The sequence below is a fragment of the Vidua chalybeata genome, chromosome 4, assembly GCF_026979565.1.
Source record: "Vidua chalybeata isolate OUT-0048 chromosome 4, bVidCha1 merged haplotype, whole genome shotgun sequence".
NCBI classification, from domain to species: Eukaryota; Metazoa; Chordata; class Aves; order Passeriformes; family Viduidae; genus Vidua; species Vidua chalybeata.
Window position 1 is genome coordinate 208060 of NC_071533.1, and position 17194 is coordinate 225253.

Consider the following 17194-nt stretch of genomic DNA (forward strand, 5'->3'; position numbering starts at 1 on the left):
AGGTCCCTGTTTGTGTGACTGGATGTCAGCTGTGGGAAAGGCCCTGGCCTTGCAGGGGCTGAGGGGTGTGTGCCCTGTTCGGAGAGGAAAAGCTGTTACTGATTTTTGTGCTTGTTTATGGCAATGGGAAATGAAACAGTCCTGGGTGGCAGAAAGAGCAGCATGGAGCCAGAATAACCTGTTTGTGGTGAGAAGGGTACTTGGTAAATAGTCCCAGCAGGGTCACCAGGAAAAAGAGGCTGCTTTTTAATTCAGGGAGCAGAATGGAGGCACTTGGTAAATTGATGAAAATGACTTATTTGTTTGTACTACTGCAAAAAGAAACACAGTGGAATAACATCCACAACATGTCTTGAAGGTTTTGCATGGTACAGGGAAGGAAAATGGCAGTCAGAAAAGTCTATAGAATCCAGATGAAGTATGAGTTGGTTCATTATATGTGACAGCTATAGGCAAGAACATATCTGTGACTGAAGTTGTCACTTTTAAGAGGACATATTTTGGTTCACAGGAGCTCTTAAGTGTGAAGTGAATTGCATGGGTATAAACAGGGAAAGACTTTGAGTTAAAAGAGGGAAATCTATCACAAATGTATATAAGAAGTGTGGGAAAGGGGAGGCAAAGTGTATAAAGAACTCTAAAAATAATGAGAAGATTATTTCCAGAAAAGTGCAGGATTGAATAAGAACCCCCAAAGACTAGAATTGAATGTATTGGTGTAGAAAACAGTCATGATTTAGAGATCAAGAAACACAGGGCTAAAACCAGATTTGACAAAAGTTAAACCAAGTCGGATTTTACAAGGATGATTAAAACATGTTTGCAAGTCGCCTTGGAGTGATTCTGATGTCAGCCCACTCCACGATCCTCAGCTTTCTGCCCCAAATGGTTGCTGGACCTTCAAGGCCCGGGCCGTGTGTGAGGGGCCGGGCCCGGGCCCTTTGGGCGGGAATTTTGGAAGCCTCTGGGCCCGGTGGCGCCGTCCGGTTCGGTTTGGCTCGGCCAGCTCGGTTTTCTTGACCCAGGCAAAAAGCTCTTCCCTTCCCTGGCTCGGAGGAGCTGCAGTAGCGATTCTCCAGCTGCCTCCGCGGGAGCTGAGGCCGGAGCAGCGGCACCGCGGGGAACGCAGCCCGCTCCGCTCCCAAGCCTCGGGAGGCCGAACCGGGAGGGAAAGCACAGGGGGAGAGAGAGGGGGAGAGGCTCCAGCCTCGCTGCTCCGCCCGCCCTGGCTGCCGCGGAGAGGAGATCGACGCCAGAGAGCCCGGCCAGGTGCTGGCCTCGGGGCGGGAGCTCTGCCGGGGAAGCGCCGCTTCCCTCAGAGAGAAAAGGGAAGCTTTGGGGGAGCTCCATTTCCCTCAGAGGGAAAAGGGAAGCTCTGGGGGAGCTCCATTTCCCTCAGAGGGAAAAGGGAAGCTCTGGGGGAGCGCCATTTCCCTCAGAGAGAAAAGGGAAGCTTTGTGGGAGCTCCATTTCCCTCAGAGGGAAAAGGGAAGCTCTGGGGGAGCGCCATTTCCCTCAGAGAGAAAAGGGAAGCTACGTGGGAGCTCCATTTCCCTCAGAGGGAAAAGGGAAGCTTTGTGGGAGCTCCATTTCCCTCAGAGGGAAAAGGGAAGCTCTGGGGGAGCTCCATTTCCCTCAGGGTGACAAGGGAAGCTCTGGGGGAGCGCCATTTCCCTCAGAGAGAAAAGGGAAGCTTTGTGGGAGCTCCATTTCCCTCAGAGGGAAAAGGGAAGCTCTGGGGGAGCGCCATTTCCCTCAGAGAGAAAAGGGAAGCTACGTGGGAGCTCCATTTCCCTCAGAGGGAAAAGGGAAGCTTTGTGGGAGCTCCATTTCCCTCAGAGGGAAAAGGGAAGCTCTGGGGGAGCTCCATTTCCCTCAGGGTGACAAGGGAAGCTCTGTGGAAGTTCCATTTCCCTCAGGGTGACAAGGGAAGCTCTGTGGAAGTTCCATTTCCCTCAGGGTGACAAGGGAAGCTCCGTGGGAGCTCCGCTTCCCTCAGTGAAAGCTGGCACACCACGTGTCAGGTAGGGAGATTTCTTCAACATCTGCTGCGTTCTCCGGCATTTTTGGGTCTTTGTCCTTCTGCGTGTGTGGGCCAGGGGCTGAGTTCTGGGGATTTGCTATTCAGAAATTGTTTGCTTTTCTTCCTTGCCTTGTGAGCATTCTGTTGTTAATAAACCATTGGTTTTGGTTTTGGCGTTTTTCCCCTTACTTTATTAGTATTAATTTTCTGTCTGTGGAGGAGAATTGTTGAAACTCTTTAGAGAAGAGTACTCATTGCAGAGTGTCCTCTGTTAAGTTTGTCTCAAAACTGAGACATGAGTATATTTTAATCTACATAAAGTAAAAGGAGAATAAAATCTGGGACATCATCAAAGAGAAAATTAGCAAGTAATTCAGAGAGAACTGATTATCTTCAAAACTAAAATACTGGGATTTATAAAACGAGGCAATATTTTCTTGATGACAGGTAACAAGATTTACATAATGAACTGAAGACATGAACTGAAGGAAATGATAGAGATGGAGAAGGACCAGCTATAAATACCAGAAGGTACACCCCAAAACAGTGAGGAAAAGGCAGATGTGGTTTTAGAGCACGCCCAGCAAGGTAATTGCAACGTATAAAATATTCATACCATTGGGAAAGAATAGTGGGATCTCACTTGGGAAGCTGTGTCCAGTCTGAGTCCCCCACACAGGAAGGATGGGGCTGGAGAGATGCAGAGGGCCTAGAAGGGAATGGAAAATGAGGAGCAGAACAGTGTTTGATGGGTTAGACATAGGGGAGACAGACAGAGACAGTATTATATGTATGTACTAAAACTGCATCAGAAGCGTGGGTACTAGAGGTAGAAGAACAAACACCTAGTTTTTCAACAAATAGGAACAAACAAGAGTTTTTCAACTAATTATGTGTAAATCGACTCTGAAAATTAGAAGTGGGTTTCTGATCATTAAATGTGGCAAAGTTTGCAGCTTCAAAAAAGAGCAGTGAAATAATTGCAGAAATTGTCCAAGTCTGCAGTTAGCAGCAACTGAAAGGTTTTACATTTTGCTAAGTAATTGTCAATTTCTTGGTTTGGCTTCTCTCACTACATATATTTAACCTTTTATGAGTAGTGACTCAAAAATTAAGCTTTTCATCATGCGAGACTCGTTTTCAGGCCCTGCAGTCAGACATTTATTCATTAAACTCTGCTGCATCAGAGCTACTTGTCTGCTCTTGGATACCGTGAATACAAACGTTCACCATCGGGCTGTCTACAGTGTCAGCCCTGAATAAACATGCAGGAACTACCAGGTGGTTACAGTGATTTAGGTATGACAGATCTATGGTATCCTAAACCAGGATCCAGGTATTCCTGGTTTATTATCTGTTTGTTTTGACACTTAATTTAGTGCTGGGCGATCAGACTCCTCCGAAGCAGTAAACATCTGTTGCTGCTGTTACTCGGAGCATTTGCAGCCCATAATGCTCTTGTCCCCTCTGGCAGCCGAAGGGAAATAAGGGAACATCACTCAAGTGTCATTGTGGAGGGGGACCATGTGTGACCACAGAATTAGGTCTGAATTCTTTTCCTGAAAACATCTTTTCCATGGGAGTTCACGTATAAATAATACGAAAATTAGAATTTAAACAACAGTCTAATATTTAAAGAATTGCTTCGAAATGCAGTTTTGCATAAGTGTATCTCTGAAAAAACCCCAAGCAACCCTCCCAATAAACCAGGAGTGAATATTGCTGCCTTGGGGTCCACGCTTCCTAAACTGCAGTCAGATTTCCACTCAGTTTAGGCTGTTTCCTTTCAGCCTTTGAGTTTGAAAAGACTGTGAGGGGTTGTACATTTACATGAGGTAATTGGTATTCCATAGATAGGGAAGGTGGGCTTGTTAGTGCTGCTTATTGTCACCATGCCCCATCACATTTTACTGGAAGACCTTATTTTCAGGTACGTTTGTAGCTTCCACTGCACATGACCTTCCCTCCTTCCCCTGCCACTGGCTCCTTTCAGATAACTTCTTCCTGCTATTGCAGCTAAAATAGCCATTTTCTGAAACTGAGCTGAGGAAAAATTCCTGCTAGCCACGCTAATAAAATCACGTGAGCATTTAATCCACATGATCTCGCATCCTCTGCATGGTGGAGCAGAGGCTTGAGGTCAGAGGAACAATCTTTTGCTGGGATGAGTTCTTTGTGTCTCTGTGAAATTTGCTTATCAAGTCAGTAGTCTCTAAAAATCCCATTTTACAGACATTTACTAGAAACATGTGGATTTTGGTGGGTGAAGTCTCTGAAAATACCCCGGGCAATTCTAAACCTTCTCCAGAAATGCAGCTTCTGAGTGAGCTGCTGCTGTTATCCCTCCTCCCCACTGCAGCTGTTTTCCTGCAGGGATTGGGACCGTGGGGACCGTGACTGACCGTGGCTGTTCCTGCTGCCACCAGTTCTTCACTACAAGATGAAACGTTCAGGGTCTAGTTTGGGTAGTGCTGGATGCCTTTCTTTTTTATTTTAGTTCTGCAAAACGTTTCTAGGGAAAGGAAGGACGAGAACAAGTCTGTTCTGACTCTTAGTTTTTTCATTTATTTTTTAAGGGAATTTATTTTGTCTACCGTTTTCATCGTAGTGTTGAACATTATAGAAAAGCTAGGAAAGAAATGGTGCCCTTTCAAGGGAACACAAGGCCTTTTGTTGAGCCCTGTGTCTAGCCACAGGGTGAGGGCAGGTTATTAAATAGTGAATAAGTGCTCGCTGAGCACCACAGGGCATAGACATGAAAATACTCCTGCAGTCAGAGCACCTTCAGTATGCACCTCTTCACACTGCACAGCTGTGACACCTTTATATGATGTTGTGCCATAGCAAATGGGAAGATAACCTCACTTTTCTGCCCATTCATTTTTCCTGTCTTCACCCAAATTATTTAACAGAAGGTGATAAACAGAGCAATTTCAGCATTCAGGGAAACTGCCATTTTTTCTTACTCCATCTTTCTCTGAGGGATATTTCTCAAGTCCCGGTTTCTTTATACATGTGGAAAGAATGCATAAAGCCCTCTGAATGATGTTTTCTAAGCCATTTTGTCATCTCTGTTGTTCTCATCTGCTTGGATTTCAATTTGTCTTTTTAAAATGTCATGGCCCAAACTGAGTCACATCAGTGCTGCTGCTGAAGCCTGAGCATTGCTGAGCAGAGTAGAAGGATTATTGTGCTGGTTTGAGACAAACTGTTATTGTTGATGTAGTCATGTGTGGCATTTTCCTTTTCTGTGTAAGCATCTTAGATGTGAATTGCAAGCAGTTTATGATTTAACTTCTAATAACTGTGTCTTGGTAGGAGTGTTCCTTGGCCCACATTTCTCATAAATACTGGCTTTGGGTTCAGTAGTCACTGGCATTGCTGCAATCTTCTGGACTGTAAAAAAAAAAAAAAATCTATTTTAAAGAGTTCATATAAAATGAATTAGGCAATGGAAGACTAAGACAAAATGGCTCTCTGTGGCAGGGAATATTCAGGGAATGTCACAGAGAATATCACAGAATCACAGGGCTTTTTTGTGGCAGCCCAGCAATCCAAAGGTATTTTTTCATGGTTGTTTAATGGATCTGAAGTAACTGGATTGTCATGGGGAATAGAGCCAGCCCTGAGTGCTGCATTTTATTCACCCTGACAGACTGCACAGGGCTCAGGGCCTTTGCTGTTAATTCAGGGGAGAGGAGCACAGTGATGCTGACATTTGAAACAGGAGGGACAGTGGGTACTTTATGGTAGAGGACAGAAATGTGCTACCAAGATGTCACAGCTTCAGATAGCACCTCCTGAGTGTTGAAATGGATGTGGAAATCAGTAGCTGAAATAAATGGAAACTGCTACTCTAGGTCGCTTTACTTTTTCACTGCCAAATATTCTGCCTTTTTAATATAAGTTCTACAGATGCCATGGCCCAACTCCTGTTTTCTCTCCTGTGACCACATTGACCACATCTTCTCACAGGGGAGAAAAAAATACTTGAGCTCTTAAGTCCCTGGCACCTCTCAGAGCAGATTATATACAATTTTAGTAGTTTCTCTGCAGATCAGAGGAAAAAAAATGGATTTTTTCTGAGACCCTCAGAGTTCAAAGTGGTAGATCAAGAGTTTGTGCTTGGCAGGGGAAGGTAATAAGATAGTCAGTGCTCAGATAAAAAGATCAGATCAGAAATATGAGTGTTACGGTTTTGTACCTCACTGTACTGACACCACCACAATGAGGTAACCACTCATTGACTGCTACTAATGAAAAAACCCTAATGTTTACTTGGAGATGCATCATGTTAAAGAAACAGGTTATCTAGAATAAAATGGAATTAGTGCATGGGTCCAGCTGTAAGATATGTCGAGCAGCCCCAGTTCCCACTGTGTGGCAATTCTGCAGTAGCGCCACTGTGGGCACAGTAATTTCCACACCAGGAATATTTTTGTGGGGACTAAATGTGGCCGCACATGGGGGCGTGGAGAGCAACCACTAGACTTGAAATTCCCTCCCTGATTTATCCCACCGTGGCTTCCATCTGCAGGCAATCTGGTCTCGTTCCTCATGGCTCATTTGTGCAAACTCCTGCAAAGGAAGTCAAGAGAAGAATGAGAGCAGGTTAAAATCTCAGAATGTGGGTGATTTCTCTGAGAGTTGGGGGCACTTAGCACCTGCAGGAAATCTTCAGTTCTTGAAAAATGGATGCTCAGGGTTCGTGTTGCTGTAGTTCCGTTAGGGAAAGTGCCTGGGAAGTGAGGGAAGCCAAACGTTACACAAACACATTCAGCAGTCCTAGCGCTACCCAGCTTCCCTTGCTTTTCACTGCAGAAGTGGTGAAGGCAGCTTTGCATGGCAGTTTTCAGCATTGTGGGATGAAGGGTGAGGCATCCACTCAAGTTCTCCACAGGACCATTTTCTCTGGGTGAAATTCAAGTTGATGATTTGGGCAGAGGAAGAGAATCCTTGAGAACAGAAGCTCTTCCTAGCAGTGTGCTCAGCTTGGTTCCAGTGGGGAAGAAAGTCCATGTGGACTGGGAAAATGGGCAAGGATGGGTGACTTGAGAGCTGGTGTTGGTTCTGTTGTACTCAGACCTGCAGCTCAGTGGAGTTTTGACCTCTGCAACCACAAGAGAAGCCTGGAGAAGTTGTGGAAAGTCAGATGAACTATTCTGAAATGTATGCAGAAAAGTTCTCATTATTTATTGCAAATGCCCAGCCACTGAATGTCAGAGCCATGTGGTCAGTTACGAGAGGGTAAACACAGCTGTGGGAGAAGGGCTAATGCAGATATCGTGGAATAGACTATAAAATACAAACACTTCTTCTGTCACTGTAACTGAAGTTGCACATAGTGACAGTTTGAGTTACAAATGATGAATTTTTATTTTTTTTTTTTTTAGATTGTGATTTAAATAAATCTTTCACCATGACATTCTGTGTACTTTGAGGAGGGATTATAAAGAAATAGGAGAAGGTTATAAAATAGAAATTGATAAAAGGCTTATTTGGTGTTTGGGAGTCCTGAGCAAGCAGCTGAAAAAGCCTTTGGAACAGAACCAATCTCTGTGGAAGCTTTATTGATTACACAGAGAAAAGTCCATTTCACACATTTTCATAGCCCTGCGTTGCCTGAGGAAGCAAAATCTATTACACTTAGATGATGAACCTTTTGTTTATGAACTCAGCTGTCTTAGTGGACAGCTGGAAGCAAGCATTATTATTTCTTCTGTCTATAAAGCAGAGTTACCAAAAAGCCCATGTTTCCCCATGTGTCTGCCCCTGCTGTTTTCAGGCCCTCCACAGTGTGAGGTGCTTTGCCACACGCTGCAGCTGGAGCTGGAGTGGCTCCTGGAATGGCTTTCCAGGTCAGGGAGCTTCTCAGGCCCCCACACCTCCAGTGGGCAGCATCTGGGCTGTACTCCCTGCTCGGTGTTTGTGTCGTTGCTCTGGTTGCTCCAGGCTTTTTTCAGGCTCCGGGTTGTTGTGTTGCCTTAGCGGAATGACTCAGATCTATCCATGGTTAAACAAGCTGTGAAATAAGCTGCCCGAACAACTCTCACTCATCAGGGTGATAGTGCTGCTCTACACGAGGATTTCCACCTCTCTTTGATCTAAGGAAAGGTCTAAGCCAGAAAGATGGGAGAGGAAAAGAGGTTCCTTTTCTTTGCCTTTCCTTAAAAGGGGTGAATGTCAGGCTGCAGTGGAGGAGAGTCTGGGTTTGGAAGGTGCAAGGAATCTCTAGCTCCTGGGGAAAATAACAGAAGCTGCTGGAGGGCAGGGACGCGAGGAGAGAAGGGCGGGCGGGGCTCAGCAAGGGGCCGGGGTCTCGGCAGTGGCTCTGGAGCTCGGGGCTGTGCAGGTCGGCTCTGCCTCTGGTGTCTGGGACTGCAGCCAGGGGGGCTGAACTGACTCCTGGAGGGCAGGAAAGGGCAATTTCGTGTGTGCTGTGTGGTCTCAGGCTTCTTCTGGCCTCCAGTGACGGGGCTGACATTTGGTATCTCACTGAGGGTGAAATGATGTGATCTGCTTGTTCTAGCACCAGGTCTTTTATCACTGTGGGCTCATGCAGCTGAAATTGGTACGTGTGAGTGCTTGTGAGTCTCAGGAACTGTGAAGTTGATTACATTGACTCTGAACCAGCATCTTCAGACACTTCTGCCTGTCCCCTTCATTCCCCCAAAGCTCAAAGCATGCAGAGAAAAGGGTAAAAATGATAAAATGCCTGACTTAGTTCCATCTAGATCTTTCCTTGGAGCTTACAGTTCTTTTCCCTCCAGCTGACCCTCGTTTCTGACTGTGAGGAACAGACTGTGCTGTTCACAGCATGTTTGCTCTCTCCTCTTGTGATACCTTGCCAGCCTGACAAGTTTTAATGACTCCTTGAATTTTTTTTTTTTTCAGCAACAAAATAGAAAAGGATGAGAGAAAGATTTCTCACTGGTAATATCAAAAGTTAGAGCCTGCTCATTTGGACAGTAGCACTAGGTAGCTGCACTTTTACCATTGATTTATGTCTCATGGAAGATGTGGATAAACACAAATACAGGGAAATGCCTCAGAGCACTCACAGTTCTGTTCTCTTTTACTCAGCTTCTCTTTTCAATATAGTTCTGAATGAAAGCTTTAGCAGAAGGGTTCTGGCAGATTGTCAGGCACTCGAGTAGATTAAACTTCTTTCTTAGACTGAACATTGTAGGAAAGCTTTGCTGGAGAATTAGAAACTAATGCAATGAAATGATGGAATTCTTACAAAATTAACAGCCTCCCTGTGTTTCGATCTAGGCATACCAGCTGTAATTTCTGTTATCTGTGATCTTGCAGGGGTTTTATGACAGTTTTACAGAGGTATGTTTAAAACAGAAAACATTTAAAAGCTTTCCAAAACCAGTGTGTGGGGATTCTGCACCGCTTTGCTCTGTACAAGCTGTAGTTAAAATTAATCAAAATGTTCGCTCTTGAGATGAGCAATAAAGGTTGGCAAAAATTGCTGCAAGTGTAGCAAAAGATATGACTGGATGAGTGGGGAGCTGTTTTTTCCTCAAAATGGCTTTATTTTGGTAAGTTTTTTACCAGCAGAGACTCAGTGATGAATGTGCACTGGTGTGTGAAAGCAGTTCAGCAGAAATTCCAGATCCTCCATAATAGGCAATATGGCAGTCACTGATTTTTAGGGAAAGATCAGTCCTGATTTCAGTGAATTGGACTTTGCAACTGTTAAAAAATAATACTAAAAATACATATATATAATTCTGTCTCACCACATGAGTGTTTCTGTTCCATTTCTGCTGCAAGAGTGTTTGGTGAAACTGTTAATTTTAGTAAGCCGTGTTTCTTTAAAGGTGTTTTAGTGCAGTTTAGAACTTAGCAAATGCTTTATAACTGCTGAAACTGCTCTGTGATTAAATAAGGGCCTCTAAATAAATGTTTGTGATCTTTTACCTTGATTTGAGGTTTCTGTCTGAGGACTCCTGATGTATCTGTGTTGTCTAACACTGTGCTGCCTGAAAGGAGGGATGGTATTGACAAGCTTTAAATTGGTCTGCTTGGTTTTACTGAATTTTAGTTTAAAAAGAATTTGAGTTCTTTGAAGTAGTCATTAGCAAGGAAGAGTGTATTGGTAATTGTATACAAATTGTAACTTTGTAATTTACAAATATGACTTCTAATACCAGCCAGACATTTCAGTGCTAACCAGACTTAGCAGGCTGGGTTAATCAAACTTAATTAATTTGCTTCATGTATCTTTTGGCATATTGTTAATCTTCTCTGAGGTTTGTGCAGGCTTTAACAACCAGACCACAAACACAGCTCTGTGAGCAGCTGCTGTGGGCTGGAGGCAGCTTTGAACATCAGGTGTGTGCTGACAGGGAGTTGGAATGGCCCAAATGCCTTCTCTGAGCCTTTCCTGTTTCCCCTATGTTTATGGACAGGGAAAGCAGTTTTGGAAAAAAAAACCATTTCCTTCCTTGAAAAGTGGGAAGGGAGGTACTGGCCTGGAATATCAGAAACGGCAGAAGGGGTTTTGCCCAGACTTTGTGCTCCTTGTAACTCGGTCACTCGCTCATGTAACCACACGCATTAATCACAAGGCTTTGCCCCAGAAGTGTGGGAGCAGCACAGAGCAGGGCATTGCCCAGAGCCCCTCTGTGCAGCAGAGCTGATTCAGCTGCATGTTCTGAGCAGGTGTCAGTGTGAGACTTGGGTCATGGGAGAACCAGTGTCTTGAAGGTTTTCTCTCTTCTCTATAACCTTTTTTTCCCCCAAGAAATGCTCTAAGTTCATTACTTTCAGCTAGTACTTTTTGTTCTATTTGTAATATTAAGACTCCAGGTTAGAGTTTGGTTTAGTAAGTGAGCAATGGCACGTGTGCTGTGATTAAAAAAATCCCACCAGATTCAAGAGATGAAGAGCAGTCATGTAAATAAGTAAGGTAAAAGGAAAAATCGGGTTTCCATTGCTCTCTGCAAGTTTACTTTGCTTTTTGTCTGGGAGACTTTGGATGGATTGTAGCCCTGAAACTGTAAAAATAAAACTTTTTTTTACCAGCAATGTTATATCAGCAATGTGTGGTAAAGGCTTGCTTGCCCCTCTCACCTACCATGTCTCCTCTCTAACTTATTCTCAACACAGAGCAATCTAGGTCTTCCAAGTAAGTACTAAGTTTCTGTAGCCATGCCAGTTTATGCAAATTCTTAAAAAAAATAACTTCAAAAATTAAGTACTTGCCTCATTAATCTGATCTCCTGGAAAGAGAACATTATCAATTATAAATAAAATACTTTAAATACAGCTTAATTAGTTCCATTTATGGAGCATTAGTATATGGTTCTGCTATTATAAAAATAATGCTAAAATAGCCATAATATGTTTAGCTAGATAAGCTGAATGTTTCAGCTTCCCTTTTAAATGGGCACCTTTGTATCTCATCTCTGATCCCTTTGAGGCTGGACTTTTTTATTCATTTCCTTATTCTGTCAATGTTTACTGCAGGAATTCATCAGGACGGTGGTGTCTTCAAGGCACCTTAATCTCATACAGTTTATTAACATTTCAAAGGTCTTCCTCAAAATCACAGATAACATAATCTCTGGGAGAAAAATCTGTTTTTTTGTATTAAGTTTGTTGTTTGCTCTGCTCGGAAGCAGTAACAGCTTTCCTCTGAACCAACAGCTTGGTTTCCAAATTTCAGCTTTAGAGATTCATTTAGAGCATCAAAAATTAACTCCCTGGATTAGAATTGTCAGAATTGACATCCTTGTGCAAAACTTTGGACAAAGGGATTGCAGGTGCTGTTGGTGTGAAGAGGGAGAAGGTGCTCAGTGGCAGGCTGAGCCTAATGAGGCACCTCAGTGAAAACTGGAGAGGGAATGAGACAGGCTCTGCAAGGAGGAGTTAAAAGAGCAGCCAGGACACAGAATAAGAAGCAACAGTGAGCTGAGAGAAGCCAGGCTAGCAGCAAAATGAAAAGAAGTATAAATAAGGTAGGAAAATGTTAAGGGTGACTGGTGGGTCAGAGAGTGTGGAAATCTAGTGATGGATCAGAGTCTGGAAAGGAGAAGGTCCCTGCAGACTGCCAAGAGGAATTTCTGTTAACAGCTGGGTTTGGGCTGCTGTGGAGGGGAAGGGGCCTCGGGCAGGCATTGTTCTGTGAGCAGTGAGCTTCCAGGTGAGAGGGGCAAGGGAGATATTTTGGATATTTAGTCCCTGCCGAGGGTGGAGCCTGGGGCACCAGTCCCTGCATCCAGACAGGCCAGGGAAATCACACAGGGGCAGCAAGGGGGTGCAGTCTGGAGGAGAAAAGCTGATTCTGCTGTACCAGCTCATCTGCACATTCAGTTCCAGCCCAAAGAGAGCAAGGACTTCACAGCCAGGTTACAAAATGTGACTGGGGAATGCAGAGCTGGGCTAAATTCACCAGTTGGCTTTGGTGTCAGGGAGACACTGCCATTGTCAGCTGCACTTCCACCCTTAAGTGAAGGTGATGCACAGAATTTGGTTATTTTAGAGGAAGAGCTTGAGGCTTTTAAATTGTTGGGTCCTTTAATCCATGGACACACATTTTATGTGTTATGAATATAGTAAATGCATTTAATGATGAACATTAAAGGGAGTAGCTAGGATGACATACCAATATTTCTGTATTAAACAGGTTTTTATATTTGAAATCAATTTCTGAGATACTGTGAAAATGGTTTTTTCTTGTTGCCCTCTTAATTATAGATGCTTTTTTTTAAATGGAAGTTTCAGATATCAGACTAGATTTTTGGAGAACAGTTGTTCTCCTTCACTATGTGGATTTTTAAATGAAGGTTCTAGGTGGTAAGAACTCTATCATATCTGCACAACCAGGTCACATTAATATCTAAAGGGCTTTTTTATATATTTTAGTGACATGATTAGAGAAGGAAAATGCCAGAGCTATATTTGTCCTTTCAGAAGACAGCAGATACTAAAAGAAAGCCTTTTTAGCAATTGAATTTTTATGATGTAAGCTGGGCATGAATTCAAACCATTATTACACTTGGAACATAAATGTGTTAAACTGAAGTAACAAAATTAGAGCAGACAAGAAATAAAACTGGGGGGGGGGGTGTGCTTTTACTGCCTTAGCACAATGAACTCCTCACAATCATGGAAATTATCGCAATATCACTGATGGAAGGATCTTTCTGGGACACAGACCAGACTGTCTCATTCCAGGATATTCACACATTATCCATGGGGGCCAGTCAGTGCCTTTCCTTTATCTGTTGCCAGTTGCCACAAACAATTGGTGATATTTATACAGTGGTTGTGATGAAAGCATCAGCCAACAGCAGCAAAGCCCCAAAAGTCACCTCCAGAGCAAATCCCTCCCAGTTCATTCATGCCACTGGAGAATGGCACTGCCCTTCTGAACAGATGGGGAGCATTTAACATTGCAGTACAATAAAAATCCTTAATCAAAGAACAGTGCATTAAAAGAATTAGAGAAGGTTAATACTGGTGGCTTAATGCAGGGGAGCAGCTTTTTTATTGAATTCCTTTGGAACACATTTTGCCTTTGTGCACGCTGCAGCATTAGCTGAGGAAATTGTGGTTGAGCACAGGACAAGGACAAGCGAGGCAGAAGGTGAAGGAAGGAAGGGCTGATGTGAAGAGAGATCCAAGCATCGCTTCCTGATCAGACTAAGACTTGGGTGAGTTGTTTGATACTTAATTGTAGAGCTCTTAATTAAAAGCATCTTCCCATTCCTTTGGCTGCTGTTTGCAAAGGGGATGTTTGAACCCATTCCAGTTGCAACCTGATGCTGTTGTATATGGCTACCAAATCAGAGTCTCTATGGATCCAAATTCTTAGGAAGTCTGTTGGAGAAATGACCAGGACCCTGGGATGTGTGTTTAAGAGTTTTCCCTTTGAACAATTGGTTTGCGAAAGCAAGAGGGCAGATGTGAGTGTCGGTTTAAGAGGTGCATTTCCACTGAGTTCCTGACACCTATTCTGAATTTCATTAAAATCTACATGAACATGAAAACAAATTTGTTTTTTTCTGAAGTAGCTTTCTCAAATGCAAAGCCTTCAGCTGTTAGACTGTGTACAGACATGTACACACAGACAGGCCAGCCTTTTTTTGTTAAACACATGCACACGCATAGACACAGCAGATGTTTTTATCTATGAAGAGACTTCCACGGTCTAAAGTAATGTAATAATCCCATTGTTTTCTTGCTAGGGCTTTCTTTCTCCATCTGGTAGACTGGCATTCTGCAAAGTGGTTAAAATAGCCTGGCTTTTAAAAACATTTGGAATTGTCTGGTCTGATAGACTGGAGCTGAAGGTAGAATTATTTTTGAGATAATCAATTACTGTGCTGAGACACAGCTGAAATTCAACCCAAATGTCTGAAAGTCCAAATCTCTCTAGACCATATTGTTGGTTATAAGCACATCACGTTCAGAAGAGCTTTTTCTTCCCATAAATTGACAGGATTTTATAAACAAAGGAAGAGAAAAATAGCCAAATTTTAAACTGAGTGTTGGAAATCCTGGCTCCTCCCCAGAATAGATCCAAATGCAGTCCTGTAGGTGGCATTTCTTGGAAATGGATGGTGCCCAGATGCAATACCATATTGCACAGCTACTATGGTGAGTTTTTTAAACAATACACAGTTGTTTAAACTGCAAAGATAATATACAGGAATGTAAAGGAAAGGCAAACTTCCCAGCCCGTGATGCTGTGTTCTGTCCTTGCTAAGAGGAGAAATAGAATTGCAAGTGAATCTCTAATATCAGCAAATCTGGTTTTTTAGGTTGTAGTACAACAGTGTATGTTATTTCTGTTAGGAGAAGCAAGTTAAATTCATATTGTTTACCTTCTGCAGTTCTCCATCTAGTAAGAGTAAAAGCAGAAAACAGCTTTGTACCATTGCTTTGAATAAGTAGTGGAGCTGTGATGGAGTGGCAAACGACAGAGTTGTCACATCAGGTTTGCAGGTGACTGGATGGACGGATCTGTGTACATATAAAAGTCCAAATAATGCAGCAGAGATACTGCAAATGCTTCTCTGGCTTATTGGTAGCACAGAAGCAACATCTCATGTTAGACATAAAACCAGAAGCATTTTAAGTAGAATAGTAACAATATTGAAACCTTTCCAAACACCTAGGAAGGCTGGTTTGTGACACAAATGACACCTCCTGGTGTGATTGAATTCTTAACATGCTCTGTGTTTTGCTCTTTACCCCTGTAAAGAGGGGTGGTGGGAAAATACTAAAATGAGTCTCTGATGTTTTGAAATTGCAGAATTGTGTGGGGTTTAGGACCCACAGGGCTATGGGCAAGTATTACACCGTTGTACAAATCCCTCGCAGCAGAGTTACCAACGAAGCCAGAAACGAACAGGGTTAAAAAGGTCCTTCTTGCACACAAAAGATGGGTGACATCTTAAAATAGGAGACAACCTCTTGAAGCAACTCAATTCTCGGGGCAGCTTCCCATATTAAAACCCCTGGTCTAAAATGATGAGGGGCACCTGTGAGAGTTTTTTCCCAGATGTCAATATGCACCTCCTTGTTTGTTTAGGTGGTTGAGTGGCCGTGAATCATTCCCGGTTCTGCATTCAGGGCAGGATATCGGAAAAGGGAGCCTGGGGGCACCCATTAAACACAGAGAAGGGCACTGAGCGCTGCTGCCTGGAAAGAAATTCATCTCAGCATTGACCTCTCCCTGTGCTGAGCTGAGCACAAGCCCTCTCAGAGAGTTCTGGCCCGGGCAGTTAAATTCGTACTTTAAATTTGTATTTTGTAGCACGGGCTACCCACATTTTGCATTTCCCCGTGTTTCAGCTTGAGTGTGCAGCGTGCTTCATACCTTGATAGGGTGTGTGGGAGGGAAAAGGGGTGGGAACTGGGCTGTAGTGCTTCCCGGCAGTCTGTTGTTAATTCTGTCCTTGAGAGATTTAGGCCTTGAGAGACTTGGACCTTCTGCAAGGCCAGGAGGAGCACGGGGCAGCTCTGTGCTGCAGGAAACCTCTTTGCAAGGAGAGGTTGAGCTGAAGAACAAATTCATTGGCAAACCAGAGGACTGTGACCCTCCTCCTGGAACATCTCAGTACTTGAAGGAAAAGTCACCTCAGGAAATCTTAACAGGCTCTGTGACTGGCACGGTGAGCTTGCTGACCCTTTGTACAACAGAGTTCATGGAACGTTGGCTTGGTGATGGAATTTTGAGTAAGGCTCAGAGCTGGATGCAGAGTTATCTGGAGTGCATCATTCTGTTGTTAAAACAGAGTACACTGATAGAATCTCTGGCACAGCTGGTGAAATACACCTGTATGCCACAATGCGGTCTCACTTGTAGGTGTCTATGAGTGACTCTGTCATAACTTTAAGAGCACACCAATGATATTTTTCCTTTTCTCCTGAGTCATTCCCCTTTATTATGCACGGTGCAGTGTGATTTATAAGAACTGGGATGTCTTCTAGTGATATGTGGTAACACACCATTCAGCAAGGAAAAAGAAGTTTCATCTTGTTAATATTCCATATTTCACTTGGTTGGCTCAGTGGACCCTTACAATATGTATTCAGAGATCGTGCCTGTAAGTGAATGTGGAGATAGAATTAGCAGTGGAAGCAAATGCAGAATGTTACAAATGATCTGGAAAAGGTTTCAAATTCTTCATTTCTGTGACAAGAATTACAGCCAGCTGGGAAAATGGCACCAGGTGGATGAATTGTAGTGACACTGAACTGTAGCAATGGAGAGGAAAGGTGAAAATTTTAGTCATTATTTTTAGAACTTCAAGGTCGTTGTATGTGAGTTGCTGTCAGATGTTGCAGCATGGAGAACTAAATAATTGCACCAAAACTAGATGTACATTAGTTAATTTTACGTGATTTTTCCATTAAGGCTACAATTCTCATTACTAGAATAGAAATGTAGGAATATATTTTTTCTATTAATTTCCTTTTTAACACCATCCTGCAAATAGTTTATACTGAGCCATAATAATTTATTTTCATTCTTTCTTGCTCTGCCTTTATTTGAATGACAAAAATCATAACCAAGGTAGAAAATAGTGCAGAGGTAATCCATTCTTGTGTCACAAGTCATAAAAAGAAAAAAGTAAGGCAACAATTTATAGTTTTGACATGCCTAAATTACTTACAGGAGTTAATACCTGTTTTTCCCTGTCA

General features: G+C 43.1%; 1 long non-coding RNA gene across 2 annotated transcripts in view; it reads left to right on the forward strand.

Annotated features, from left to right (window-relative positions):
• Nucleotides 1-1192: 1192 nt before the first annotated feature.
• LOC128786586 (uncharacterized) overlaps nucleotides 1193-17194 on the forward strand; it is a 67754-nt gene continuing 51752 nt past the window's right edge. For both annotated transcript variants that reach the window (XR_008430350.1, XR_008430349.1), the window contains exons 1-4: nucleotides 1193-1269; nucleotides 2471-2611; nucleotides 13575-13695; nucleotides 15959-16161. This is a non-coding gene — a long non-coding RNA (uncharacterized LOC128786586). The remainder of the gene's footprint in view (nucleotides 1270-2470; nucleotides 2612-13574; nucleotides 13696-15958; nucleotides 16162-17194) is intronic.